This window comes from Phocoena phocoena, chromosome 19 (genome assembly GCF_963924675.1).
Source record: "Phocoena phocoena chromosome 19, mPhoPho1.1, whole genome shotgun sequence".
Classification (NCBI taxonomy): Eukaryota; Metazoa; Chordata; class Mammalia; order Artiodactyla; family Phocoenidae; genus Phocoena; species Phocoena phocoena.
Genome location: NC_089237.1, coordinates 39,812,063 through 39,836,147, shown reverse-complemented (window position 1 = coordinate 39,836,147; position 24,085 = coordinate 39,812,063). Strand labels below are relative to the sequence as shown.

General features: G+C 76.8%; 24 non-coding genes across 24 annotated transcripts; all 24 read left to right on the top strand.

Annotated features, from left to right (window-relative positions):
* The first annotated feature begins 244 nt into the window (after positions 1 to 244).
* Positions 245 to 363, top strand: LOC136139344 (5S ribosomal RNA). Its single transcript, XR_010656882.1, has one exon. It is a non-coding gene; the product is annotated as a 5S ribosomal RNA (ribosomal RNA).
* A 901-nt stretch (positions 364 to 1,264) lies between these two features.
* On the top strand, positions 1,265 to 1,383 carry LOC136139343 (5S ribosomal RNA). The gene has a single exon (XR_010656881.1). It is a non-coding gene; the product is annotated as a 5S ribosomal RNA (ribosomal RNA).
* A 924-nt stretch (positions 1,384 to 2,307) lies between these two features.
* Positions 2,308 to 2,426, top strand: LOC136139342 (5S ribosomal RNA). Its single transcript, XR_010656880.1, has one exon. It is a non-coding gene; the product is annotated as a 5S ribosomal RNA (ribosomal RNA).
* Positions 2,427 to 3,327: 901 nt separating this feature from the next.
* On the top strand, positions 3,328 to 3,446 carry LOC136139340 (5S ribosomal RNA). The gene has a single exon (XR_010656878.1). It is a non-coding gene; the product is annotated as a 5S ribosomal RNA (ribosomal RNA).
* A 901-nt stretch (positions 3,447 to 4,347) lies between these two features.
* Positions 4,348 to 4,466, top strand: LOC136139339 (5S ribosomal RNA). The gene has a single exon (XR_010656877.1). It is a non-coding gene; the product is annotated as a 5S ribosomal RNA (ribosomal RNA).
* A 901-nt stretch (positions 4,467 to 5,367) lies between these two features.
* On the top strand, positions 5,368 to 5,486 carry LOC136139338 (5S ribosomal RNA). The gene has a single exon (XR_010656876.1). It is a non-coding gene; the product is annotated as a 5S ribosomal RNA (ribosomal RNA).
* A 901-nt stretch (positions 5,487 to 6,387) lies between these two features.
* LOC136139337 (5S ribosomal RNA) lies at positions 6,388 to 6,506 on the top strand. Its single transcript, XR_010656875.1, has one exon. It is a non-coding gene; the product is annotated as a 5S ribosomal RNA (ribosomal RNA).
* Positions 6,507 to 7,407: 901 nt separating this feature from the next.
* Positions 7,408 to 7,526, top strand: LOC136139336 (5S ribosomal RNA). The gene has a single exon (XR_010656874.1). It is a non-coding gene; the product is annotated as a 5S ribosomal RNA (ribosomal RNA).
* Positions 7,527 to 8,427: 901 nt separating this feature from the next.
* LOC136139335 (5S ribosomal RNA) lies at positions 8,428 to 8,546 on the top strand. Its single transcript, XR_010656873.1, has one exon. It is a non-coding gene; the product is annotated as a 5S ribosomal RNA (ribosomal RNA).
* A 901-nt stretch (positions 8,547 to 9,447) lies between these two features.
* Positions 9,448 to 9,566, top strand: LOC136139334 (5S ribosomal RNA). Its single transcript, XR_010656872.1, has one exon. It is a non-coding gene; the product is annotated as a 5S ribosomal RNA (ribosomal RNA).
* A 901-nt stretch (positions 9,567 to 10,467) lies between these two features.
* On the top strand, positions 10,468 to 10,586 carry LOC136139333 (5S ribosomal RNA). The gene has a single exon (XR_010656871.1). It is a non-coding gene; the product is annotated as a 5S ribosomal RNA (ribosomal RNA).
* Positions 10,587 to 11,487: 901 nt separating this feature from the next.
* Positions 11,488 to 11,606, top strand: LOC136139332 (5S ribosomal RNA). Its single transcript, XR_010656870.1, has one exon. It is a non-coding gene; the product is annotated as a 5S ribosomal RNA (ribosomal RNA).
* Positions 11,607 to 12,507: 901 nt separating this feature from the next.
* On the top strand, positions 12,508 to 12,626 carry LOC136139331 (5S ribosomal RNA). The gene has a single exon (XR_010656869.1). It is a non-coding gene; the product is annotated as a 5S ribosomal RNA (ribosomal RNA).
* A 901-nt stretch (positions 12,627 to 13,527) lies between these two features.
* LOC136139329 (5S ribosomal RNA) lies at positions 13,528 to 13,646 on the top strand. Its single transcript, XR_010656867.1, has one exon. It is a non-coding gene; the product is annotated as a 5S ribosomal RNA (ribosomal RNA).
* A 901-nt stretch (positions 13,647 to 14,547) lies between these two features.
* LOC136139328 (5S ribosomal RNA) lies at positions 14,548 to 14,666 on the top strand. The gene has a single exon (XR_010656866.1). It is a non-coding gene; the product is annotated as a 5S ribosomal RNA (ribosomal RNA).
* Positions 14,667 to 15,590: 924 nt separating this feature from the next.
* LOC136139327 (5S ribosomal RNA) lies at positions 15,591 to 15,709 on the top strand. The gene has a single exon (XR_010656865.1). It is a non-coding gene; the product is annotated as a 5S ribosomal RNA (ribosomal RNA).
* Positions 15,710 to 16,633: 924 nt separating this feature from the next.
* LOC136139429 (5S ribosomal RNA) lies at positions 16,634 to 16,752 on the top strand. Its single transcript, XR_010656966.1, has one exon. It is a non-coding gene; the product is annotated as a 5S ribosomal RNA (ribosomal RNA).
* Positions 16,753 to 17,676: 924 nt separating this feature from the next.
* LOC136139326 (5S ribosomal RNA) lies at positions 17,677 to 17,795 on the top strand. Its single transcript, XR_010656864.1, has one exon. It is a non-coding gene; the product is annotated as a 5S ribosomal RNA (ribosomal RNA).
* Positions 17,796 to 18,696: 901 nt separating this feature from the next.
* On the top strand, positions 18,697 to 18,815 carry LOC136139325 (5S ribosomal RNA). The gene has a single exon (XR_010656863.1). It is a non-coding gene; the product is annotated as a 5S ribosomal RNA (ribosomal RNA).
* Positions 18,816 to 19,716: 901 nt separating this feature from the next.
* Positions 19,717 to 19,835, top strand: LOC136139324 (5S ribosomal RNA). Its single transcript, XR_010656862.1, has one exon. It is a non-coding gene; the product is annotated as a 5S ribosomal RNA (ribosomal RNA).
* Positions 19,836 to 20,736: 901 nt separating this feature from the next.
* Positions 20,737 to 20,855, top strand: LOC136139322 (5S ribosomal RNA). The gene has a single exon (XR_010656861.1). It is a non-coding gene; the product is annotated as a 5S ribosomal RNA (ribosomal RNA).
* Positions 20,856 to 21,779: 924 nt separating this feature from the next.
* LOC136139321 (5S ribosomal RNA) lies at positions 21,780 to 21,898 on the top strand. Its single transcript, XR_010656860.1, has one exon. It is a non-coding gene; the product is annotated as a 5S ribosomal RNA (ribosomal RNA).
* A 924-nt stretch (positions 21,899 to 22,822) lies between these two features.
* Positions 22,823 to 22,941, top strand: LOC136139428 (5S ribosomal RNA). Its single transcript, XR_010656965.1, has one exon. It is a non-coding gene; the product is annotated as a 5S ribosomal RNA (ribosomal RNA).
* Positions 22,942 to 23,865: 924 nt separating this feature from the next.
* On the top strand, positions 23,866 to 23,984 carry LOC136139320 (5S ribosomal RNA). The gene has a single exon (XR_010656859.1). It is a non-coding gene; the product is annotated as a 5S ribosomal RNA (ribosomal RNA).
* Positions 23,985 to 24,085: the final 101 nt, after the last annotated feature.

Below are 24,085 nucleotides of genomic sequence, written 5' to 3'. Positions count from 1 at the left end.
AGCCTCCGGGGCCACGTCCCTGTGAGCGACGTGCGGGATCTTGGGCGGGGCGCCAAGCGCCGAAGGGTTTGCTGGGTCACGCCGGCCCTCGGCTGGGAGGTGGTGGCCAAACCCTCCGCCACCGCCCGATACCCGAGACGTCCGTTCCCCCTGCCTGGGCGGGCTGACCGCCGGGCTGGCTGGCCCTAAGGCGCCAGCGCCAGCGCAACTGGGCCTCAAGAGGCAGCCCGCGGTCCCCGCCCCCGTCTACGGCCATACCACCCTGAACGCGCCCGATCTCGTCTGATCTCGGAAGCTAAGCAGGGTCGGGCCTGGTTAGTACTTGGATGGGAGACCGCCTGGGAATACCGGGTGCTGTAGGCTTTTTGCCTCCCGCTCCGCCTTCTCCTTTACTCGCCCGCGGGCGGTGGCCGCCGGCTCCGCCCCCGCCGGGCCCCGCTGCAGGCCCCACCTCCTCAGGCCCCTCCCACCACGGCGCGCGTGCGCCGGAGGGGCCGCTCCCCGCCGGCCCGGCCGGCCGGGCGGCCAGAAGGCGGCCCCGGAAGGCAGCCGCACCCCGGACGCTCCCGGGGTGGCTGGCCCGGACCCAGAATCCGCCGCGGGCCCGGTTGCCGTCCTTTCGGCCAGCGAGCCCCTCGACCTGCACCTGGCCGCCCCCACTGGCGCCCAGCCCCGCTGCCGCCACCTGTGCGCCGGTGTGTCCCGCCACAGCTCCCTCCGGCAGAAGCCCCGCCTCCGCCGTGTCGCCGCGGCCGGGTGCGGGAGCGGGATCGAGGGCCGGGGCCGCTTCCCCGGGCCTGCCGGCCACCAGGGGCGGGCTCCTGACCTCGGCGGGTGGTGTGCGGGCAAGGGTGGCCTTGCCGGGGCTGAGGGGCCGTGGCGACGCAATGGTGGCTCCCAGTGGCTTCGGGCCAGCTGCTGTCGGGCAGCAGGGCCGGCCCGGGCTGCGGCCGGGCTGCGCCTAGCGCCGCGTGGGCGGGCAGGGGCGATGCCCCAGGGACCGCGGGCCCCGGGCCACGAAGCCTCCGGGGCCACGTCCCTGTGAGCGACGTGCGGGATCTTGGGCGGGGCGCCAAGCGCCGAAGGGTTTGCTGGGTCACGCCGGCCCTCGGCTGGGAGGTGGTGGCCAAACCCTCCGCCACCGCCCGATACCCGAGACGTCCGTTCCCCCTGCCTGGGCGGGCTGACCGCCGGGCTGGCTGGCCCTAAGGCGCCAGCGCCAGCGCAACTGGGCCTCAAGAGGCAGCCCGCGGTCCCCGTCCCCGTCTACGGCCATACCACCCTGAACGCGCCCGATCTCGTCTGATCTCGGAAGCTAAGCAGGGTCGGGCCTGGTTAGTACTTGGATGGGAGACCGCCTGGGAATACCGGGTGCTGTAGGCTTTTTGCCTCCCGCTCCGCCTTCTCCTTTACTCGCCCGCGGGCGGTGGCCGCCGGCTCCGCCCCCGCCGGGCCCCGCTGCAGGCCCCACCTCCTCAGGCCCCTCCCACCACGGCGCGCGTGCGCCGGAGGGGCCGCTCCCCGCCGGCCCGGCCGGCCGGGCGGCCAGAAGGCGGCCCCGGAAGGCAGCCGCACCCCGGACGCTCCCGGGGTGGATGGCCCGGACCCAGAATCCGCCGCGGGCCCGGTTGCCGTCCTTTCGGCCAGCGAGCCCCTCGACCTGCACCTGGCCGCCCCCACTGGCGCCCAGCCCCGCTGCCGCCACCTGTGCGCCGGTGTGTCCCGCCACAGCTCCCTCCGGCAGAAGCCCCGCCTCCGCCGTGTCGCCGCGGCCGGGTGCGGGAGCGGGATCGAGGGCCGGGGCCGCTTCCCCGGGCCTGCCGGCCACCAGGGGCGGGCTCCTGAGCTCGGCGGGTGGTGTGCGGGCAAGGGTGGCCTTGCCGGGGCTGAGGGGCCGTGGCGACGCAATGGTGGCTCCCAGTGGCTTCGGGCCAGCTGCTGTCGGGCAGCAGGGCCGGCCCGGGCTGCGGCCGGGCTGCGCCTAGCGCCGCGTGGGCGGGCAGGGGCGATGCCCCAGGGACCGCGGGCCCCGGGCCCCGAAGCCCCCGGGGCCACGTCCCTGTGAGCGACGTGCGGGATCTTGGGCGGGGCGCCAAGCGCCGAAGGGTTTGCTGGGTCACGCCGGCCCTCGGCTGGGAGGTGGTGGCCAAACCCTCCGCCACCGCCCGATACCCGAGACGTCCTTTCCCCCTGCCTGGGCGGGCGGCGGGGTCCCGCCGGGGCGGGCTGACCGCCGGGCTGGCTGGCCCTAAGGCGCCAGCGCCAGCGCAACTGGGCCTCAAGAGGCAGCCCGCGGTCCCCGCCCCCGTCTACGGCCATACCACCCTGAACGCGCCCGATCTCGTCTGATCTCGGAAGCTAAGCAGGGTCGGGCCTGGTTAGTACTTGGATGGGAGACCGCCTGGGAATACCGGGTGCTGTAGGCTTTTTGCCTCCCGCTCCGCCTTCTCCTTTACTCGCCCGCGGGCGGTGGCCGCCGGCTCCGCCCCCGCCGGGCCCCGCTGCAGGCCCCACCTCCTCAGGCCCCTCCCACCACGGCGCGCGTGCGCCGGAGGGGCCGCTCCCCGCCGGCCCGGCCGGCCGGGCGGCCAGAAGGCGGCCCCGGAAGGCAGCCGCACCCCGGACGCTCCCGGGGTGGCTGGCCCGGACCCAGAATCCGCCGCGGGCCCGGGTGCCGTCCTTTCGGCCAGCGAGCCCCTCGACCTGCACCTGGCCGCCCCCACTGGCGCCCAGCCCCGCTGCCGCCACCTGTGCGCCGGTGTGTCCCGCCACAGCTCCCTCCGGCAGAAGCCCCGCCTCCGCCGTGTCGCCGCGGCCGGGTGCGGGAGCGGGATCGAGGGCCGGGGCCGCTTCCCCGGGCCTGCCGGCCACCAGGGGCGGGCTCCTGAGCTCGGCGGGTGGTGTGCGGGCAAGGGTGGCCTTGCCGGGGCTGAGGGGCCGTGGCGACGCAATGGTGGCTCCCAGTGGCTTCGGGCCAGCTGCTGTCGGGCAGCAGGGCCGGCCCGGGCTGCGGCCGGGCTGCGCCTAGCGCCGCGTGGGCGGGCAGGGGCGATGCCCCAGGGACCGCGGGCCCCGGGCCCCGAAGCCTCCGGGGCCACGTCCCTGTGAGCGACGTGCGGGATCTTGGGCGGGGCGCCAAGCGCCGAAGGGTTTGCTGGGTCACGCCGGCCCTCGGCTGGGAGGTGGTGGCCAAACCCTCCGCCACCGCCCGATACCCGAGACGTCCGTTCCCCCTGCCTGGGCGGGCTGACCGCCGGGCTGGCTGGCCCTAAGGCGCCAGCGCCAGCGCAACTGGGCCTCAAGAGGCAGCCCGCGGTCCCCGCCCCCGTCTACGGCCATACCACCCTGAACGCGCCCGATCTCGTCTGATCTCGGAAGCTAAGCAGGGTCGGGCCTGGTTAGTACTTGGATGGGAGACCGCCTGGGAATACCGGGTGCTGTAGGCTTTTTGCCTCCCGCTCCGCCTTCTCCTTTACTCGCCCGCGGGCGGTGGCCGCCGGCTCCGCCCCCGCCGGGCCCCGCTGCAGGCCCCACCTCCTCAGGCCCCTCCCACCACGGCGCGCGTGCGCCGGAGGGGCCGCTCCCCGCCGGCCCGGCCGGCCGGGCGGCCAGAAGGCGGCCCCGGAAGGCAGCCGCACCCCGGACGCTCCCGGGGTGGCTGGCCCGGACCCAGAATCCGCCGCGGGCCCGGTTGCCGTCCTTTCGGCCAGCGAGCCCCTCGACCTGCACCTGGCCGCCCCCACTGGCGCCCAGCCCCGCTGCCGCCACCTGTGCGCCGGTGTGTCCCGCCACAGCTCCCTCCGGCAGAAGCCCCGCCTCCGCCGTGTCGCCGCGGCCGGGTGCGGGAGCGGGATCGAGGGCCGGGGCCGCTTCCCCGGGCCTGCCGGCCACCAGGGGCGGGCTCCTGAGCTCGGCGGGTGGTGTGCGGGCAAGGGTGGCCTTGCCGGGGCTGAGGGGCCGTGGCGACGCAATGGTGGCTCCCAGTGGCTTCGGGCCAGCTGCTGTCGGGCAGCAGGGCCGGCCCGGGCTGCGGCCGGGCTGCGCCTAGCGCCGCGTGGGCGGGCAGGGGCGATGCCCCAGGGACCGCGGGCCCCGGGCCCCGAAGCCCCCGGGGCCACGTCCCTGTGAGCGACGTGCGGGATCTTGGGCGGGGCGCCAAGCGCCGAAGGGTTTGCTGGGTCACGCCGGCCCTCAGCTGGGAGGTGGTGGCCAAACCCTCCGCCACCGCCCGATACCCGAGACGTCCGTTCCCCCTGCCTGGGCGGGCTGACCGCCGGGCTGGCTGGCCCTAAGGCGCCAGCGCCAGCGCAACTGGGCCTCAAGAGGCAGCCCGCGGTCCCCGCCCCCGTCTACGGCCATACCACCCTGAACGCGCCCGATCTCGTCTGATCTCGGAAGCTAAGCAGGGTCGGGCCTGGTTAGTACTTGGATGGGAGACCGCCTGGGAATACCGGGTGCTGTAGGCTTTTTGCCTCCCGCTCCGCCTTCTCCTTTACTCGCCCGCGGGCGGTGGCCGCCGGCTCCGCCCCCGCCGGGCCCCGCTGCAGGCCCCACCTCCTCAGGCCCCTCCCACCACGGCGCGCGTGCGCCGGAGGGGCCGCTCCCCGCCGGCCCGGCCGGCCGGGCGGCCAGAAGGCGGCCCCGGAAGGCAGCCGCACCCCGGACGCTCCCGGGGTGGCTGGCCCGGACCCAGAATCCGCCGCGGGCCCGGTTGCCGTCCTTTCGGCCAGCGAGCCCCTCGACCTGCACCTGGCCGCCCCCACTGGCGCCCAGCCCCGCTGCCGCCACCTGTGCGCCGGTGTGTCCCGCCACAGCTCCCTCCGGCAGAAGCCCCGCCTCCGCCGTGTCGCCGCGGCCGGGTGCGGGAGCGGGATCGAGGGCCGGGGCCGCTTCCCCGGGCCTGCCGGCCACCAGGGGCGGGCTCCTGAGCTCGGCGGGTGGTGTGCGGGCAAGGGTGGCCTTGCCGGGGCTGAGGGGCCGTGGCGACGCAATGGTGGCTCCCAGTGGCTTCGGGCCAGCTGCTGTCGGGCAGCAGGGCCGGCCCGGGCTGCGGCCGGGCTGCGCCTAGCGCCGCGTGGGCGGGCAGGGGCGATGCCCCAGGGACCGCGGGCTCCGGGCCCCGAAGCCCCCGGGGCCACGTCCCTGTGAGCGACGTGCGGGATCTTGGGCGGGGCGCCAAGCGCCGAAGGGTTTGCTGGGTCACGCCGGCCCTCGGCTGGGAGGTGGTGGCCAAACCCTCCGCCACCGCCCGATACCCGAGACGTCCGTTCCCCCTGCCTGGGCGGGCTGACCGCCGGGCTGGCTGGCCCTAAGGCGCCAGCGCCAGCGCAACTGGGCCTCAAGAGGCAGCCCGCGGTCCCCGCCCCCGTCTACGGCCATACCACCCTGAACGCGCCCGATCTCGTCTGATCTCGGAAGCTAAGCAGGGTCGGGCCTGGTTAGTACTTGGATGGGAGACCGCCTGGGAATACCGGGTGCTGTAGGCTTTTTGCCTCCCGCTCCGCCTTCTCCTTTACTCGCCCGCGGGCGGTGGCCGCCGGCTCCGCCCCCGCCGGGCCCCGCTGCAGGCCCCACCTCCTCAGGCCCCTCCCACCACGGCGCGCGTGCGCCGGAGGGGCCGCTCCCCGCCGGCCCGGCCGGCCGGGCGGCCAGAAGGCGGCCCCGGAAGGCAGCCGCACCCCGGACGCTCCCGGGGTGGCTGGCCCGGACCCAGAATCCGCCGCGGGCCCGGTTGCCGTCCTTTCGGCCAGCGAGCCCCTCGACCTGCACCTGGCCGCCCCCACTGGCGCCCAGCCCCGCTGCCGCCACCTGTGCGCCGGTGTGTCCCGCCACAGCTCCCTCCGGCAGAAGCCCCGCCTCCGCCGTGTCGCCGCGGCCGGGTGCGGGAGCGGGATCGAGGGCCGGGGCCGCTTCCCCGGGCCTGCCGGCCACCAGGGGCGGGCTCCTGAGCTCGGCGGGTGGTGTGCGGGCAAGGGTGGCCTTGCCGGGGCTGAGGGGCCGTGGCGACGCAATGGTGGCTCCCAGTGGCTTCGGGCCAGCTGCAGTCGGGCAGCAGGGCCGGCCCGGGCTGCGGCCGGGCTGCGCCTAGCGCCGCGTGGGCGGGCAGGGGCGATGCCCCAGGGACCGCGGGCCCCGGGCCCCGAAGCCTCCGGGGCCACGTCCCTGTGAGCGACGTGCGGGATCTTGGGCGGGGCGCCAAGCGCCGAAGGGTTTGCTGGGTCACGCCGGCCCTCGGCTGGGAGGTGGTGGCCAAACCCTCCGCCACCGCCCGATACCCGAGACGTCCGTTCCCCCTGCCTGGGCGGGCTGACCGCCGGGCTGGCTGGCCCTAAGGCGCCAGCGCCAGCGCAACTGGGCCTCAAGAGGCAGCCCGCGGTCCCCGCCCCCGTCTACGGCCATACCACCCTGAACGCGCCCGATCTCGTCTGATCTCGGAAGCTAAGCAGGGTCGGGCCTGGTTAGTACTTGGATGGGAGACCGCCTGGGAATACCGGGTGCTGTAGGCTTTTTGCCTCCCGCTCCGCCTTCTCCTTTACTCGCCCGCGGGCGGTGGCCGCCGGCTCCGCCCCCGCCGGGCCCCGCTGCAGGCCCCACCTCCTCAGGCCCCTCCCACCATGGCGCGCGTGCGCCGGAGGGGCCGCTCCCCGCCGGCCCGGCCGGCCGGGCGGCCAGAAGGCGGCCCCGGAAGGCAGCCGCACCCCGGACGCTCCCGGGGTGGCTGGCCCGGACCCAGAATCCGCCGCGGGCCCGGTTGCCGTCCTTTCGGCCAGCGAGCCCCTCGACCTGCACCTGGCCGCCCCCACTGGCGCCCAGCCCCGCTGCCGCCACCTGTGCGCCGGTGTGTCCCGCCACAGCTCCCTCCGGCAGAAGCCCCGCCTCCGCCGTGTCGCCGCGGCCGGGTGCGGGAGCGGGATCGAGGGCCGGGGCCGCTTCCCCGGGCCTGCCGGCCACCAGGGGCGGGCTCCTGAGCTCGGCGGGTGGTGTGCGGGCAAGGGTGGCCTTGCCGGGGCTGAGGGGCCGTGGCGACGCAATGGTGGCTCCCAGTGGCTTCGGGCCAGCTGCTGTCGGGCAGCAGGGCCGGCCCGGGCTGCGGCCGGGCTGCGCCTAGCGCCGCGTGGGCGGGCAGGGGCGATGCCCCAGGGACCGCGGGCCCCGGGCCACGAAGCCCCCGGGGCCACGTCCCTGTGAGCGACGTGCGGGATCTTGGGCGGGGCGCCAAGCGCCGAAGGGTTTGCTGGGTCACGCCGGCCCTCGGCTGGGAGGTGGTGGCCAAACCCTCCGCCACCGCCCGATACCCGAGACGTCCGTTCCCCCTGCCTGGGCGGGCTGACCGCCGGGCTGGCTGGCCCTAAGGCGCCAGCGCCAGCGCAACTGGGCCTCAAGAGGCAGCCCGCGGTCCCCGCCCCCGTCTACGGCCATACCACCCTGAACGCGCCCGATCTCGTCTGATCTCGGAAGCTAAGCAGGGTCGGGCCTGGTTAGTACTTGGATGGGAGACCGCCTGGGAATACCGGGTGCTGTAGGCTTTTTGCCTCCCGCTCCGCCTTCTCCTTTACTCGCCCGCGGGCGGTGGCCGCCGGCTCCGCCCCCGCCGGGCCCCGCTGCAGGCCCCACCTCCTCAGGCCCCTCCCACCACGGCGCGCGTGCGCCGGAGGGGCCGCTCCCCGCCGGCCCGGCCGGCCGGGCGGCCAGAAGGCGGCCCCGGAAGGCAGCCGCACCCCGGACGCTCCCGGGGTGGCTGGCCCGGACCCAGAATCCGCCGCGGGCCCGGTTGCCGTCCTTTCGGCCAGCGAGCCCCTCGACCTGCACCTGGCCGCCCCCACTGGCGCCCAGCCCCGCTGCCGCCACCTGTGCGCCGGTGTGTCCCGCCACAGCTCCCTCCGGCAGAAGCCCCGCCTCCGCCGTGTCGCCGCGGCCGGGTGCGGGAGCGGGATCGAGGGCCGGGGCCGCTTCCCCGGGCCTGCCGGCCACCAGGGGCGGGCTCCTGAGCTCGGCGGGTGGTGTGCGGGCAAGGGTGGCCTTGCCGGGGCTGAGGGGCCGTGGCGACGCAATGGTGGCTCCCAGTGGCTTCGGGCCAGCTGCTGTCGGGCAGCAGGGCCGGCCCGGGCTGCGGCCGGGCTGCGCCTAGCGCCGCGTGGGCGGGCAGGGGCGATGCCCCAGGGACCGCGGGCCCCGGGCCCCGAAGCCCCCGGGGCCACGTCCCTGTGAGCGACGTGCGGGATCTTGGGCGGGGCGCCAAGCGCCGAAGGGTTTGCTGGGTCACGCCGGCCCTCGGCTGGGAGGTGGTGGCCAAACCCTCCGCCACCGCCCGATACCCGAGACGTCCGTTCCCCCTGCCTGGGCGGGCTGACCGCCGGGCTGGCTGGCCCTAAGGCGCCAGCGCCAGCGCAACTGGGCCTCAAGAGGCAGCCCGCGGTCCCCGCCCCCGTCTACGGCCATACCACCCTGAACGCGCCCGATCTCGTCTGATCTCGGAAGCTAAGCAGGGTCGGGCCTGGTTAGTACTTGGATGGGAGACCGCCTGGGAATACCGGGTGCTGTAGGCTTTTTGCCTCCCGCTCCGCCTTCTCCTTTACTCGCCCGCGGGCGGTGGCCGCCGGCTCCGCCCCCGCCGGGCCCCGCTGCAGGCCCCACCTCCTCAGGCCCCTCCCACCACGGCGCGCGTGCGCCGGAGGGGCCGCTCCCCGCCGGCCCGGCCGGCCGGGCGGCCAGAAGGCGGCCCCGGAAGGCAGCCGCACCCCGGACGCTCCCGGGGTGGCTGGCCCGGACCCAGAATCCGCCGCGGGCCCGGTTGCCGTCCTTTCGGCCAGCGAGCCCCTCGACCTGCACCTGGCCGCCCCCACTGGCGCCCAGCCCCGCTGCCGCCACCTGTGCGCCGGTGTGTCCCGCCACAGCTCCCTCCGGCAGAAGCCCCGCCTCCGCCGTGTCGCCGCGGCCGGGTGCGGGAGCGGGATCGAGGGCCGGGGCCGCTTCCCCGGGCCTGCCGGCCACCAGGGGCGGGCTCCTGAGCTCGGCGGGTGGTGTGCGGGCAAGGGTGGCCTTGCCGGGGCTGAGGGGCCGTGGCGACGCAATGGTGGCTCCCAGTGGCTTCGGGCCAGCTGCTGTCGGGCAGCAGGGCCGGCCCGGGCTGCGGCCGGGCTGCGCCTAGCGCCGCGTGGGCGGGCAGGGGCGATGCCCCAGGGACCGCGGGCCCCGGGCCCCGAAGCCCCCGGGGCCACGTCCCTGTGAGCGACGTGCGGGATCTTGGGCGGGGCGCCAAGCGCCGAAGGGTTTGCTGGGTCACGCCGGCCCTCGGCTGGGAGGTGGTGGCCAAACCCTCCGCCACCGCCCGATACCCGAGACGTCCGTTCCCCCTGCCTGGGCGGGCTGACCGCCGGGCTGGCTGGCCCTAAGGCGCCAGCGCCAGCGCAACTGGGCCTCAAGAGGCAGCCCGCGGTCCCCGCCCCCGTCTACGGCCATACCACCCTGAACGCGCCCGATCTCGTCTGATCTCGGAAGCTAAGCAGGGTCGGGCCTGGTTAGTACTTGGATGGGAGACCGCCTGGGAATACCGGGTGCTGTAGGCTTTTTGCCTCCCGCTCCGCCTTCTCCTTTACTCGCCCGCGGGCGGTGGCCGCCGGCTCCGCCCCCGCCGGGCCCCGCTGCAGGCCCCACCTCCTCAGGCCCCTCCCACCACGGCGCGCGTGCGCCGGAGGGGCCGCTCCCCGCCGGCCCGGCCGGCCGGGCGGCCAGAAGGCGGCCCCGGAAGGCAGCCGCACCCCGGACGCTCCCGGGGTGGCTGGCCCGGACCCAGAATCCGCCGCGGGCCCGGTTGCCGTCCTTTCGGCCAGCGAGCCCCTCGACCTGCACCTGGCCGCCCCCACTGGCGCCCAGCCCCGCTGCCGCCACCTGTGCGCCGGTGTGTCCCGCCACAGCTCCCTCCGGCAGAAGCCCCGCCTCCGCCGTGTCGCCGCGGCCGGGTGCGGGAGCGGGATCGAGGGCCGGGGCCGCTTCCCCGGGCCTGCCGGCCACCAGGGGCGGGCTCCTGAGCTCGGCGGGTGGTGTGCGGGCAAGGGTGGCCTTGCCGGGGCTGAGGGGCCGTGGCGACGCAATGGTGGCTCCCAGTGGCTTCGGGCCAGCTGCTGTCGGGCAGCAGGGCCGGCCCGGGCTGCGGCCGGGCTGCGCCTAGCGCCGCGTGGGCGGGCAGGGGCGATGCCCCAGGGACCGCGGGCCCCGGGCCCCGAAGCCCCCGGGGCCACGTCCCTGTGAGCGACGTGCGGGATCTTGGGCGGGGCGCCAAGCGCCGAAGGGTTTGCTGGGTCACGCCGGCCCTCGGCTGGGAGGTGGTGGCCAAACCCTCCGCCACCGCCCGATACCCGAGACGTCCGTTCCCCCTGCCTGGGCGGGCTGACCGCCGGGCTGGCTGGCCCTAAGGCGCCAGCGCCAGCGCAACTGGGCCTCAAGAGGCAGCCCGCGGTCCCCGCCCCCGTCTACGGCCATACCACCCTGAACGCGCCCGATCTCGTCTGATCTCGGAAGCTAAGCAGGGTCGGGCCTGGTTAGTACTTGGATGGGAGACCGCCTGGGAATACCGGGTGCTGTAGGCTTTTTGCCTCCCGCTCCGCCTTCTCCTTTACTCGCCCGCGGGCGGTGGCCGCCGGCTCCGCCCCCGCCGGGCCCCGCTGCAGGCCCCACCTCCTCAGGCCCCTCCCACCACGGCGCGCGTGCGCCGGAGGGGCCGCTCCCCGCCGGCCCGGCCGGCCGGGCGGCCAGAAGGCGGCCCCGGAAGGCAGCCGCACCCCGGACGCTCCCGGGGTGGCTGGCCCGGACCCAGAATCCGCCGCGGGCCCGGTTGCCGTCCTTTCGGCCAGCGAGCCCCTCGACCTGCACCTGGCCGCCCCCACTGGCGCCCAGCCCCGCTGCCGCCACCTGTGCGCCGGTGTGTCCCGCCACAGCTCCCTCCGGCAGAAGCCCCGCCTCCGCCGTGTCGCCGCGGCCGGGTGCGGGAGCGGGATCGAGGGCCGGGGCCGCTTCCCCGGGCCTGCCGGCCACCAGGGGCGGGCTCCTGAGCTCGGCGGGTGGTGTGCGGGCAAGGGTGGCCTTGCCGGGGCTGAGGGGCCGTGGCGACGCAATGGTGGCTCCCAGTGGCTTCGGGCCAGCTGCAGTCGGGCAGCAGGGCCGGCCCGGGCTGCGGCCGGGCTGCGCCTAGCGCCGCGTGGGCGGGCAGGGGCGATGCCCCAGGGACCGCGGGCCCCGGGCCCCGAAGCCTCCGGGGCCACGTCCCTGTGAGCGACGTGCGGGATCTTGGGCGGGGCGCCAAGCGCCGAAGGGTTTGCTGGGTCACGCCGGCCCTCGGCTGGGAGGTGGTGGCCAAACCCTCCGCCACCGCCCGATACCCGAGACGTCCGTTCCCCCTGCCTGGGCGGGCTGACCGCCGGGCTGGCTGGCCCTAAGGCGCCAGCGCCAGCGCAACTGGGCCTCAAGAGGCAGCCCGCGGTCCCCGCCCCCGTCTACGGCCATACCACCCTGAACGCGCCCGATCTCGTCTGATCTCGGAAGCTAAGCAGGGTCGGGCCTGGTTAGTACTTGGATGGGAGACCGCCTGGGAATACCGGGTGCTGTAGGCTTTTTGCCTCCCGCTCCGCCTTCTCCTTTACTCGCCCGCGGGCGGTGGCCGCCGGCTCCGCCCCCGCCGGGCCCCGCTGCAGGCCCCACCTCCTCAGGCCCCTCCCACCACGGCGCGCGTGCGCCGGAGGGGCCGCTCCCCGCCGGCCCGGCCGGCCGGGCGGCCAGAAGGCGGCCCCGGAAGGCAGCCGCACCCCGGACGCTCCCGGGGTGGCTGGCCCGGACCCAGAATCCGCCGCGGGCCCGGTTGCCGTCCTTTCGGCCAGCGAGCCCCTCGACCTGCACCTGGCCGCCCCCACTGGCGCCCAGCCCCGCTGCCGCCACCTGTGCGCCGGTGTGTCCCGCCACAGCTCCCTCCGGCAGAAGCCCCGCCTCCGCCGTGTCGCCGCGGCCGGGTGCGGGAGCGGGATCGAGGGCCGGGGCCGCTTCCCCGGGCCTGCCGGCCACCAGGGGCGGGCTCCTGAGCTCGGCGGGTGGTGTGCGGGCAAGGGTGGCCTTGCCGGGGCTGAGGGGCCGTGGCGACGCAATGGTGGCTCCCAGTGGCTTCGGGCCAGCTGCTGTCGGGCAGCAGGGCCGGCCCGGGCTGCGGCCGGGCTGCGCCTAGCGCCGCGTGGGCGGGCAGGGGCGATGCCCCAGGGACCGCGGGCCCCGGGCCCCGAAGCCCCCGGGGCCACGTCCCTGTGAGCGACGTGCGGGATCTTGGGCGGGGCGCCAAGCGCCGAAGGGTTTGCTGGGTCACGCCGGCCCTCGGCTGGGAGGTGGTGGCCAAACCCTCCGCCACCGCCCGATACCCGAGACGTCCGTTCCCCCTGCCTGGGCGGGCTGACCGCCGGGCTGGCTGGCCCTAAGGCGCCAGCGCCAGCGCAACTGGGCCTCAAGAGGCAGCCCGCGGTCCCCGCCCCCGTCTACGGCCATACCACCCTGAACGCGCCCGATCTCGTCTGATCTCGGAAGCTAAGCAGGGTCGGGCCTGGTTAGTACTTGGATGGGAGACCGCCTGGGAATACCGGGTGCTGTAGGCTTTTTGCCTCCCGCTCCGCCTTCTCCTTTACTCGCCCGCGGGCGGTGGCCGCCGGCTCCGCCCCCGCCGGGCCCCGCTGCAGGCCCCACCTCCTCAGGCCCCTCCCACCACGGCGCGCGTGCGCCGGAGGGGCCGCTCCCCGCCGGCCCGGCCGGCCGGGCGGCCAGAAGGCGGCCCCGGAAGGCAGCCGCACCCCGGACGCTCCCGGGGTGGCTGGCCCGGACCCAGAATCCGCCGCGGGCCCGGTTGCCGTCCTTTCGGCCAGCGAGCCCCTCGACCTGCACCTGGCCGCCCCCACTGGCGCCCAGCCCCGCTGCCGCCACCTGTGCGCCGGTGTGTCCCGCCACAGCTCCCTCCGGCAGAAGCCCCGCCTCCGCCGTGTCGCCGCGGCCGGGTGCGGGAGCGGGATCGAGGGCCGGGGCCGCTTCCCCGGGCCTGCCGGCCACCAGGGGCGGGCTCCTGAGCTCGGCGGGTGGTGTGCGGGCAAGGGTGGCCTTGCCGGGGCTGAGGGGCCGTGGCGACGCAATGGTGGCTCCCAGTGGCTTCGGGCCAGCTGCAGTCGGGCAGCAGGGCCGGCCCGGGCTGCGGCCGGGCTGCGCCTAGCGCCGCGTGGGCGGGCAGGGGCGATGCCCCAGGGACCGCGGGCCCCGGGCCCCGAAGCCTCCGGGGCCACGTCCCTGTGAGCGACGTGCGGGATCTTGGGCGGGGCGCCAAGCGCCGAAGGGTTTGCTGGGTCACGCCGGCCCTCGGCTGGGAGGTGGTGGCCAAACCCTCCGCCACCGCCCGATACCCGAGACGTCCGTTCCCCCTGCCTGGGCGGGCTGACCGCCGGGCTGGCTGGCCCTAAGGCGCCAGCGCCAGCGCAACTGGGCCTCAAGAGGCAGCCCGCGGTCCCCGCCCCCGTCTACGGCCATACCACCCTGAACGCGCCCGATCTCGTCTGATCTCGGAAGCTAAGCAGGGTCGGGCCTGGTTAGTACTTGGATGGGAGACCGCCTGGGAATACCGGGTGCTGTAGGCTTTTTGCCTCCCGCTCCGCCTTCTCCTTTACTCGCCCGCGGGCGGTGGCCGCCGGCTCCGCCCCCGCCGGGCCCCGCTGCAGGCCCCACCTCCTCAGGCCCCTCCCACCACGGCGCGCGTGCGCCGGAGGGGCCGCTCCCCGCCGGCCCGGCCGGCCGGGCGGCCAGAAGGCGGCCCCGGAAGGCAGCCGCACCCCGGACGCTCCCGGGGTGGCTGGCCCGGACCCAGAATCCGCCGCGGGCCCGGTTGCCGTCCTTTCGGCCAGCGAGCCCCTCGACCTGCACCTGGCCGCCCCCACTGGCGCCCAGCCCCACTGCCGCCACCTGTGCGCCGGTGTGTCCCGCCACAGCTCCCTCCGGCCGAAGCCCCGCCTCCGCCGTGTCGCCACGGCCGGGTGCGGGAGCGGGATCGAGGGCCGGGGCCGCTTCCCCGGGCCTGCCGGCCACCAGGGGCGGGCTCCTGAGCTCGGCGGGTGGTGTGCGGGCAAGGGTGGCCTTGCCGGGGCTGAGGGGCCGTGGCGACGCAATGGTGGCTCCCAGTGGCTTCGGGCCAGCTGCTGTCGGGCAGCAGGGCCGGCCCGGGCTGCGGCCGGGCTGCGCCTAGCGCCGCGTGGGCGGGCAGGGGCGATGCCCCAGGGACCGCGGGCCCCGGGCCACGAAGCCTCCGGGGCCACGTCCCTGTGAGCGACGTGCGGGATCTTGGGCGGGGCGCCAAGCGCCGAAGGGTTTGCTGGGTCACGCCGGCCCTCGGCTGGGAGGTGGTGGCCAAACCCTCCGCCACCGCCCGATACCCGAGACGTCCGTTCCCCCTGCCTGGGCGGGCTGACCGCCGGGCTGGCTGGCCCTAAGGCGCCAGCGCCAGCGCAACTGGGCCTCAAGAGGCAGCCCGCGGTCCCCGTCCCCGTCTACGGCCATACCACCCTGAACGCGCCCGATCTCGTCTGATCTCGGAAGCTAAGCAGGGTCGGGCCTGGTTAGTACTTGGATGGGAGACCGCCTGGGAATACCGGGTGCTGTAGGCTTTTTGCCTCCCGCTCCGCCTTCTCCTTTACTCGCCCGCGGGCGGTGGCCGCCGGCTCCGCCCCCGCCGGGCCCCGCTGCAGGCCCCACCTCCTCAGGCCCCTCCCACCACGGCGCGCGTGCGCCGGAGGGGCCGCTCCCCGCCGGCCCGGCCGGCCGGGCGGCCAGAAGGCGGCCCCGGAAGGCAGCCGCACCCCGGACGCTCCCGGGGTGGCTGGCCCGGACCCAGAATCCGCCGCGGGCCCGGTTGCCGTCCTTTCGGCCAGCGAGCCCCTCGACCTGCACCTGGCCGCCCCCACTGGCGCCCAGCCCCGCTGCCGCCACCTGTGCGCCGGTGTGTCCCGCCACAGCTCCCTCCGGCAGAAGCCCCGCCTCCGCCGTGTCGCCGCGGCCGGGTGCGGGAGCGGGATCGAGGGCCGGGGCCGCTTCCCCGGGCCTGCCGGCCACCAGGGGCGGGCTCCTGAGCTCGGCGGGTGGTGTGCGGGCAAGGGTGGCCTTGCCGGGGCTGAGGGGCCGTGGCGACGCAATGGTGGCTCCCAGTGGCTTCGGGCCAGCTGCTGTCGGGCAGCAGGGCCGGCCCGGGCTGCGGCCGGGCTGCGCCTAGCGCCGCGTGGGCGGGCAGGGGCGATGCCCCAGGGACCGCGGGCCCCGGGCCCCGAAGCCTCCGGGGCCACGTCCCTGTGAGCGACGTGCGGGATCTTGGGCGGGGCGCCAAGCGCCGAAGGGTTTGCTGGGTCACGCCGGCCCTCGGCTGGGAGGTGGTGGCCAAACCCTCCGCCACCGCCCGATACCCGAGACGTCCGTTCCCCCTGCCTGGGCGGGCGGCGGGGTCCCGCCGGGGCGGGCTGACCGCCGGGCTGGCTGGCCCTAAGGCGCCAGCGCCAGCGCAACTGGGCCTCAAGAGGCAGCCCGCGGTCCCCGCCCCCGTCTACGGCCATACCACCCTGAACGCGCCCGATCTCGTCTGATCTCGGAAGCTAAGCAGGGTCGGGCCTGGTTAGTACTTGGATGGGAGACCGCCTGGGAATACCGGGTGCTGTAGGCTTTTTGCCTCCCGCTCCGCCTTCTCCTTTACTCGCCCGCGGGCGGTGGCCGCCGGCTCCGCCCCCGCCGGGCCCCGCTGCAGGCCCCACCTCCTCAGGCCCCTCCCACCACGGCGCGCGTGCGCCGGAGGGGCCGCTCCCCGCCGGCCCGGCCGGCCGGGCGGCCAGAAGGCGGCCCCGGAAGGCAGCCGCACCCCGGACGCTCCCGGGGTGGCTGGCCCGGACCCAGAATCCGCCGCGGGCCCGGTTGCCGTCCTTTCGGCCAGCGAGCCCCTCGACCTGCACCTGGCCGCCCCCACTGGCGCCCAGCCCCGCTGCCGCCACCTGTGCGCCGGTGTGTCCCGCCACAGCTCCCTCCAGCAGAAGCCCCGCCTCCGCCGTGTCGCCGCGGCCGGGTGCGGGAGCGGGATCGAGGGCCGGGGCCGCTTCCCCGGGCCTGCCGGCCACCAGGGGCGGGCTCCTGAGCTCGGCGGGTGGTGTGCGGGCAAGGGTGGCCTTGCCGGGGCTGAGGGGCCGTGGCGACGCAATGGTGGCTCCCAGTGGCTTCGGGCCAGCTGCTGTCGGGCAGCAGGGCCGGCCCGGGCTGCGGCCGGGCTGCGCCTAGCGCCGCGTGGGCGGGCAGGGGCGATGCCCCAGGGACCGCGGGCCCCGGGCCCCGAAGCCCCCGGGGCCACGTCCCTGTGAGCGACGTGCGGGATCTTGGGCGGGGCGCCAAGCGCCGAAGGGTTTGCTGGGTCACGCCGGCCCTCGGCTGGGAGGTGGTGGCCAAACCCTCCGCCACCGCCCGATACCCGAGACGTCCGTTCCCCCTGCCTGGGCGGGCGGCGGGGTCCCGCCGGGGCGGGCTGACCGCCGGGCTGGCTGGCCCTAAGGCGCCAGCGCCAGCGCAACTGGGCCTCAAGAGGCAGCCCGCGGTCCCCGCCCCCGTCTACGGCCATACCACCCTGAACGCGCCCGATCTCGTCTGATCTCGGAAGCTAAGCAGGGTCGGGCCTGGTTAGTACTTGGATGGGAGACCGCCTGGGAATACCGGGTGCTGTAGGCATTTTGCCTCCCGCTCCGCCTTCTCCTTTACTCGCCCGCGGGCGGTGGCCGCCGGCTCCGCCCCCGCCGGGCCCCGCTGCAGGCCCCACCTCCTCAGGCCCCTCCCACCACGGCGCGCGTGCGCCGGAGGGGCCGCTCCCCGCCGGCCCGGCCGGCCGGGCGGCCAGAAGGCGGCCCCGGAAGGCAGCCGCACCCCGGACGCTCCCGGGGTGGCTGGCCCGGACCCAGAATCCGCCGCGGGCCCGGTTGCCGTCCTTTCGGCCAGCGAGCCCCTCGACCTGCACCTGGCCGCCCCCACTGGCGCCCAGCCCCGCTGCCGCCACCTGTGCGCCGGTGTGTCCCGCCACAGCTCCCTCCGGCAGAAGCCCCGCCTCCGCCGTGTCGCCGCGGCCGGGTGCGGGAGCGGGATCGAGGGCCGGGGCCGCTTCCCCGGGCCTGCCGGCCACCAGGGGCGGGCTCCTGAGCTCGGCGGGTGGTGTGCGGGCAAGGGTGGCCTTGCCGGGGCTGAGGGGCCGTGGCGACGCAATGGTGGCTCCCAGTGGCTTCGGGCCAGCTGCTGTCGGGCAGCAGGGCCGGCCCGGGCTGCGGCCGGGCTGCGCCTAGCGCCGCGTGGGCGGGCAGGGGCGATGCCCCAGGGACCGCGGGCCCCGGGCCCCGAAGCCCCCGGGGCCACGTCCCTGTGAGCGACGTGCGGGATCTTGGGCGGGGCGCCAAGCGCCGAAGGGTTTGCTGGGTCACGCCGGCCCTCGGCTGGGAGGTGGTGGCCAAACCCTCCGCCACCGCCCGATACCCGAGACGTCCGTTCCCCCTGCCTGGGCGGGCGGCGGGGTCCCGCCGGGGCGGGCTGACCGCCGGGCTGGCTGGCCCTAAGGCGCCAGCGCCAGCGCAACTGGGCCTCAAGAGGCAGCCCGCGGTCCCCGCCCCCGTCTACGGCCATACCACCCTGAACGCGCCCGATCTCGTCTGATCTCGGAAGCTAAGCAGGGTCGGGCCTGGTTAGTACTTGGATGGGAGACCGCCTGGGAATACCGGGTGCTGTAGGCTTTTTGCCTCCCGCTCCGCCTTCTCCTTTACTCGCCCGCGGGCGGTGGCCGCCGGCTCCGCCCCCGCCGGGCCCCGCTGCAGGCCCCACCTCCTCAGGCCCCTCCCACCACGGCGCGCGTGCGCCGGAGGGGCCGCTCCCCGCCGGCCCGGCCGGCCGGGCGGCCAGAAGGCGGCCCCGGAAGGCAGCCGCACCCCGGACGCTCCCGGGGTGGCTGGCCCGGACCCAGAATCCGCCGCGGGCCCGGTTGCCGTCCTTTCGGCCAGCGAGCCCCTCGACCTGCACCTGGCCGCCCCCACTGGCGCCCAGCCCCGCTGCCGCCACCTGTGCGCCGGTGTGTCCCGCCACAGCTCCCTCCGGCAGAAGCCCCGCCTCCGCCGTGTCGCCGCGGCCGGGTGCGGGAGCGGGATCGAGGGCCGGGGCCGCTTCCCCGGGCCTGCCGGCCACCAGGGGCGGGCTCCTGAGCTCGGCGGGTGGTGTGCGGGCAAGGGTGGCCTTGCCGGGGCTGAGGGGCCGTGGCGACGCAATGGTGGCTCCCAGTGGCTTCGGGCCAGCTGCTGTCGGGCAGCAGGGCCGGCCCGGGCTGCGGCCGGGCTGTGCCTAGCGCCGCGTGGGCGGGCAGGGGCGATGCCCCAGGGACCGCGGGCCCCGGGCCCCGAAGCCCCCGGGGCCACGTCCCTGTGAGCGACGTGCGGGATCTTGGGCGGGGCGCCAAGCGCCGAAGGGTTTGCTGGGTCACGCCGGCCCTCGGCTGGGAGGTGGTGGCCAAACCCTCCGCCACCGCCCGATACCCGAGACGTCCGTTCCCCCTGCCTGGGCGGGCTGACCGCCGGGCTGGCTGGCCCTAAGGCGCCAGCGCCAGCGCAACTGGGCCTCAAGAGGCAGCCCGCGGTCCCCGCCCCCGTCTACGGCCATACCACCCTGAACGCGCCCGATCTCGTCTGATCTCGGAAGCTAAGCAGGGTCGGGCCTGGTTAGTACTTGGATGGGAGACCGCCTGGGAATACCGGGTGCTGTAGGCTTTTTGCCTCCCGCTCCGCCTTCTCCTTTACTCGCCCGCGGGCGGTGGCCGCCGGCTCCGCCCCCGCCGGGCCCCGCTGCAGGCCCCACCTCCTCAGGCCCCTCCCACCACGGCGCGCGTGCGCCGGAGGGGCCGCTCCCCGCCGGCCCGGCCGGCCGGGCGGCCAGAAGGCGGCCCCGGAAGGCAGCCGCACCCCGGACGCTCCCGGGGTGGCTGGCCCGGACCCAGAATCCGCCGCGGGCCCGGTTGCCGTCCTTTCGGCCAGCGAGCCCCTCGACCTGCACCTGGCCGCCCCCACTGGCGCCCAGCCCCGCTGCCGCCACCTGTGCGCCGGTGTGTCCCGCCACAGCTCCCTCCGGCAGAAGCCCCGCCTCCGCCGTGTCGCCGCGGCCGGGTGCGGGAGCGGGATCGAGGGCCGGGGCCGCTTCCCCGGGCCTGCCGGCCACCAGGGGCGGGCTCCTGAGCTCGGCGGGTGGTGTGCGGGCAAGGGTGGCCTTGCCGGGGCTGAGGGGCCGTGGCGACGCAATGGTGGCTCCCAGTGGCTTCGGGCCAGCTGCAGTCGGGCAGCAGGGCCGGCCCGGGCTGCGGCCGGGCTGCGCCTAGCGCCGCGTGGGCGGGCAGGGGCGATGCCCCAGGGACCGCGGGCCCCGGGCCCCGAAGCCTCCGGGGCCACGTCCCTGTGAGCGACGTGCGGGATCTTGGGCGGGGCGCCAAGCGCCGAAGGGTTTGCTGGGTCACGCCGGCCCTCGGCTGGGAGGTGGTGGCCAAACCCTCCGCCACCGCCCGATACCCGAGACGTCCGTTCCCCCTGCCTGGGCGGGCTGACCGCCGGGCTGGCTGGCCCTAAGGCGCCAGCGCCAGCGCAACTGGGCCTCAAGAGGCAGCCCGCGGTCCCCGCCCCCGTCTACGGCCATACCACCCTGAACGCGCCCGATCTCGTCTGATCTCGGAAGCTAAGCAGGGTCGGGCCTGGTTAGTACTTGGATGGGAGACCGCCTGGGAATACCGGGTGCTGTAGGCTTTTTGCCTCCCGCTCCGCCTTCTCCTTTACTCGCCCGCGGGCGGTGGCCGCCGGCTCCGCCCCCGCCGGGCCCCGCTGCAGGCCCCACCTCCTCAGGCCCCTCCCACCACGGCGCGCGTGCGCCGGAGGGGCCGCTCCCCGCCGGCCCGGCCGGCCGGGCGGCCAGAAGGCGGCCCCGGAAGGCAGCCGCACCCCGGACGCTCCCGGGGTGGCTGGCCCGGACCCAGAATCCGCCGCGGGCCCGGTTGCCGTCCTTTCGGCCAGCGAGCCCCTCGACCTGCACCTGGCCGCCCCCACTGGCGCCCAGCCCCACTGCCGCCACCTGTGCGCCGGTGTGTCCCGCCACAGCTCCCTCCGGCCGAAGCCCCGCCTCCGCCGTGTCGCCACGGCCGGGTGCGGGAGCGGGATCGAGGGCCGGGGCCGCTTCCCCGGGCCTGCCGGCCACCAGGGGCGGGCTCCTGAGCTCGGCGGGTGGTGTGCGGGCAAGGGTGGCCTTGCCGGGGCTGAGGGGCCGTGGCGACGCAATGGTGGCTCCCAGTGGCTTCGGGCCAGCTGCTGTCGGGCAGCAGGGCCGGCCCGGGCTGCGGCCGGGCTGCGCCTAGCGCCGCGTGGGCGGGCAGGGGCGATGCCCCAGGGACCGCGGGCCCCGGGCCACGAAGCCTCCGGGGCCACGTCCCTGTGAGCGACGTGCGGGATCTTGGGCGGGGCGCCAAGCGCCGAAGGGTTTGCTGGGTCACGCCGGCCCTCGGCTGGGAGGTGGTGGCCAAACCCTCCGCCACCGCCCGATACCCGAGACGTCCGTTCCCCCTGCCTGGGCGGGCTGACCGCCGGGCTGGCTGGCCCTAAGGCGCCAGCGCCAGCGCAACTGGGCCTCAAGAGGCAGCCCGCGGTCCCCGTCCCCGTCTACGGCCATACCACCCTGAACGCGCCCGATCTCGTCTGATCTCGGAAGCTAAGCAGGGTCGGGCCTGGTTAGTACTTGGATGGGAGACCGCCTGGGAATACCGGGTGCTGTAGGCTTTTTGCCTCCCGCTCCGCCTTCTCCTTTACTCGCCCGCGGGCGGTGGCCGCCGGCTCCGCCCCCGCCGGGCCCCGCTGCAGGCCCCACCTCCTCAGGCCCCTCCCACCACGGCGCGCGTGCGCCGGAGGGGCCGCTCCCCGCCGGCCCGGCCGGCCGGGCGGCCAGAAGGCGGCCCCGGAAGGCAGCCGCACCCCGGACGCTCCCGGGGTGGCTGGCCCGGACCCAGAATCCGCCGCGGGCCCGGTTGCCGTCCTTTCGGCCAGCGAGCCCCTCGACCTGCACCTGGCCGCCCCCACTGGCGCCCAGCCCCGCTGCCGCCACCTGTGCGCCGGTGTGTCCCGCCACAGCTCCCTCCGGCAGAAGCCCCGCCTCCGCCGTGTCGCCGCGGCCGGGTGCGGGAGCGGGATCGAGGGCCGGGGCCGCTTCCCCGGGCCTGCCGGCCACCAGGGGCGGGCTCCTGAGCTCGGCGGGTGGTGTGCGGGCAAGGGTGGCCTTGCCGGGGCTGAGGGGCCGTGGCGACGCAATGGTGGCTCCCAGTGGCTTCGGGCCAGCTGCTGTCGGGCAGCAGGGCCGGCCCGGGCTGCGGCCGGGCTGCGCCTAGCGCCGCGTGGGCGGGCAGGGGCGATGCCCCAGGGACCGCGGGCCCCGGGCCCCGAAGCCTCCGGGGCCACGTCCCTGTGAGCGACGTGCGGGATCTTGGGCGGGGCGCCAAGCGCCGAAGGGTTTGCTGGGTCACGCCGGCCCTCGGCTGGGAGGTGGTGGCCAAACCCTCCGCCACCGCCCGATACCCGAGACGTCCGTTCCCCCTGCCTGGGCGGGCGGCGGGGTCCCGCCGGGGCGGGCTGACCGCCGGGCTGGCTGGCCCTAAGGCGCCAGCGCCAGCGCAACTGGGCCTCAAGAGGCAGCCCGCGGTCCCCGCCCCCGTCTACGGCCATACCACCCTGAACGCGCCCGATCTCGTCTGATCTCGGAAGCTAAGCAGGGTCGGGCCTGGTTAGTACTTGGATGGGAGACCGCCTGGGAATACCGGGTGCTGTAGGCTTTTTGCCTCCCGCTCCGCCTTCTCCTTTACTCGCCCGCGGGCGGTGGCCGCCGGCTCCGCCCCCGCCGGGCCCCGCTGCAGGCCCCACCTCCTCAGGCCCCTCCCACCACGGCGCGCGTGCGCCGGAGGGGCCGCTCCCCGCCGGCCCGGCCGGCCGGGCGGCCAGAAGGCGGCCCCGGAAGGCAGCCGCACCCCGGACGCTCCCGGGGTGGCTGGCCCGGACCCAGAATCCGCCGCGGGCCCGGTTGCCGTCCTTTCGGCCAGCGAGCCCCTCGACCTGCACCTGGCCGCCCCCACTGGCGCCCAGCCCCGCTGCCGCCACCTGTGCGCCGGTGTGTCCCGCCACAGCTCCCTCCAGCAGAAGCCCCGCCTCCGCCGTGTCGCCGCGGCCGGGTGCGGGAGCGGGATCGAGGGCCGGGGCCGCTTCCCCGGGCCTGCCGGCCACCAGGGGCGGGCTCCTGAGCTCGGCGGGTGGTGTGCGGGCAAGGGTGGCCTTGCCGGGGCTGAGGGGCCGTGGCGACGCAATGGTGGCTCCCAGTGGCTTCGGGCCAGCTGCTGTCGGGCAGCAGGGCCGGCCCGGGCTGCGGCCGGGCTGCGCCTAGCGCCGCGTGGGCGGGCAGGGGCGATGCCCCAGGGACCGCGGGCCCCGGGCCCCGAAGCCCCCGGGGCCACGTCCCTGTGAGCGACGTGCGGGATCTTGGGCGGGGCGCCAAGCGCCGAAGGGTTTGCTGGGTCACGCCGGCCCTCGGCTGGGAGGTGGTGGCCAAACCCTCCGCCACCGCCCGATACCCGAGACGTCCGTTCCCCCTGCCTGGGCGGGCGGCGGGGTCCCGCCGGGGCGGGCTGACCGCCGGGCTGGCTGGCCCTAAGGCGCCAGCGCCAGCGCAACTGGGCCTCAAGAGGCAGCCCGCGGTCCCCGCCCCCGTCTACGGCCATACCACCCTGAACGCGCCCGATCTCGTCTGATCTCGGAAGCTAAGCAGGGTCGGGCCTGGTTAGTACTTGGATGGGAGACCGCCTGGGAATACCGGGTGCTGTAGGCATTTTGCCTCCCGCTCCGCCTTCTCCTTTACTCGCCCGCGGGCGGTGGCCGCCGGCTCCGCCCCCGCCGGGCCCCGCTGCAGGCCCCACCTCCTCAGGCCCCTCCCACCACGGCGCGCGTGCGCCGGAGGGGCCGCTCCCCGCCGGCCCGGCCGGCCGGGCGGCCAGAAGGCGGCCCCGGAAGGCAGCCGCACCCCGGACGCTCCCGGGGTGGCTGGCCCGGACCCAGAATCCGCCGCGGGCCCGGTTGCCGTCCTTTCGGCCAGCGAGCCCCTCGACCTGCACCTGGCCGCCCCCACTGGCGCCCAGCCCCGCTGCCGCCACCTGTGCGCCGGTGTGTCCCGCCACAGCTCCCTCCGGCAGAAGCCCCGCCTCCGCCGTGTCGCCGCGGCCGGGTGCGGGAGCGGGATCGAGGGCCGGGGCCGCTTCCCCGGGCCTGCCGGCCACCAGGGGCGGGCTCCTGAGCTCGGCGGGTGGTGTGCGGGCAAGGGTGGCCTTGCCGGGGCTGAGGGGCCGTGGCGACGCAATGGTGGCTCCCAGTGGCTTCGGGCCAGCTGCTGTCGGGCAGCAGGGCCGGCCCGGGCTGCGGCCGGGCTGCGCCTAGCGCCGCGTGGGCGGGCAGGGGCGATGCCCCAGGGACCGCGGGCCCCGGGCCCCGAAGCCCCCGGGGCCACGTCCCTGTGAGCGACGTGCGGGATCTTGGGCGGGGCGCCAAGCGCCGAAGGGTTTGCTGGGTCACGCCGGCCCTCGGCTGGGAGGTGGTGGCCAAACCCTCCGCCACCGCCCGATACCCGAGACGTCCGTTCCCCCTGCCTGGGCGGGCGGCGGGGTCCCGCCGGGGCGGGCTGACCGCCGGGCTGGCTGGCCCTAAGGCGCCAGCGCCAGCGCAACTGGGCCTCAAGAGGCAGCCCGCGGTCCCCGCCCCCGTCTACGGCCATACCACCCTGAACGCGCCCGATCTCGTCTGATCTCGGAAGCTAAGCAGGGTCGGGCCTGGTTAGTACTTGGATGGGAGACCGCCTGGGAATACCGGGTGCTGTAGGCTTTTTGCCTCCCGCTCCGCCTTCTCCTTTACTCGCCCGCGGGCGGTGGCCGCCGGCTCCGCCCCCGCCGGGCCCCGCTGCAGGCCCCACCTCCTCAGGCCCC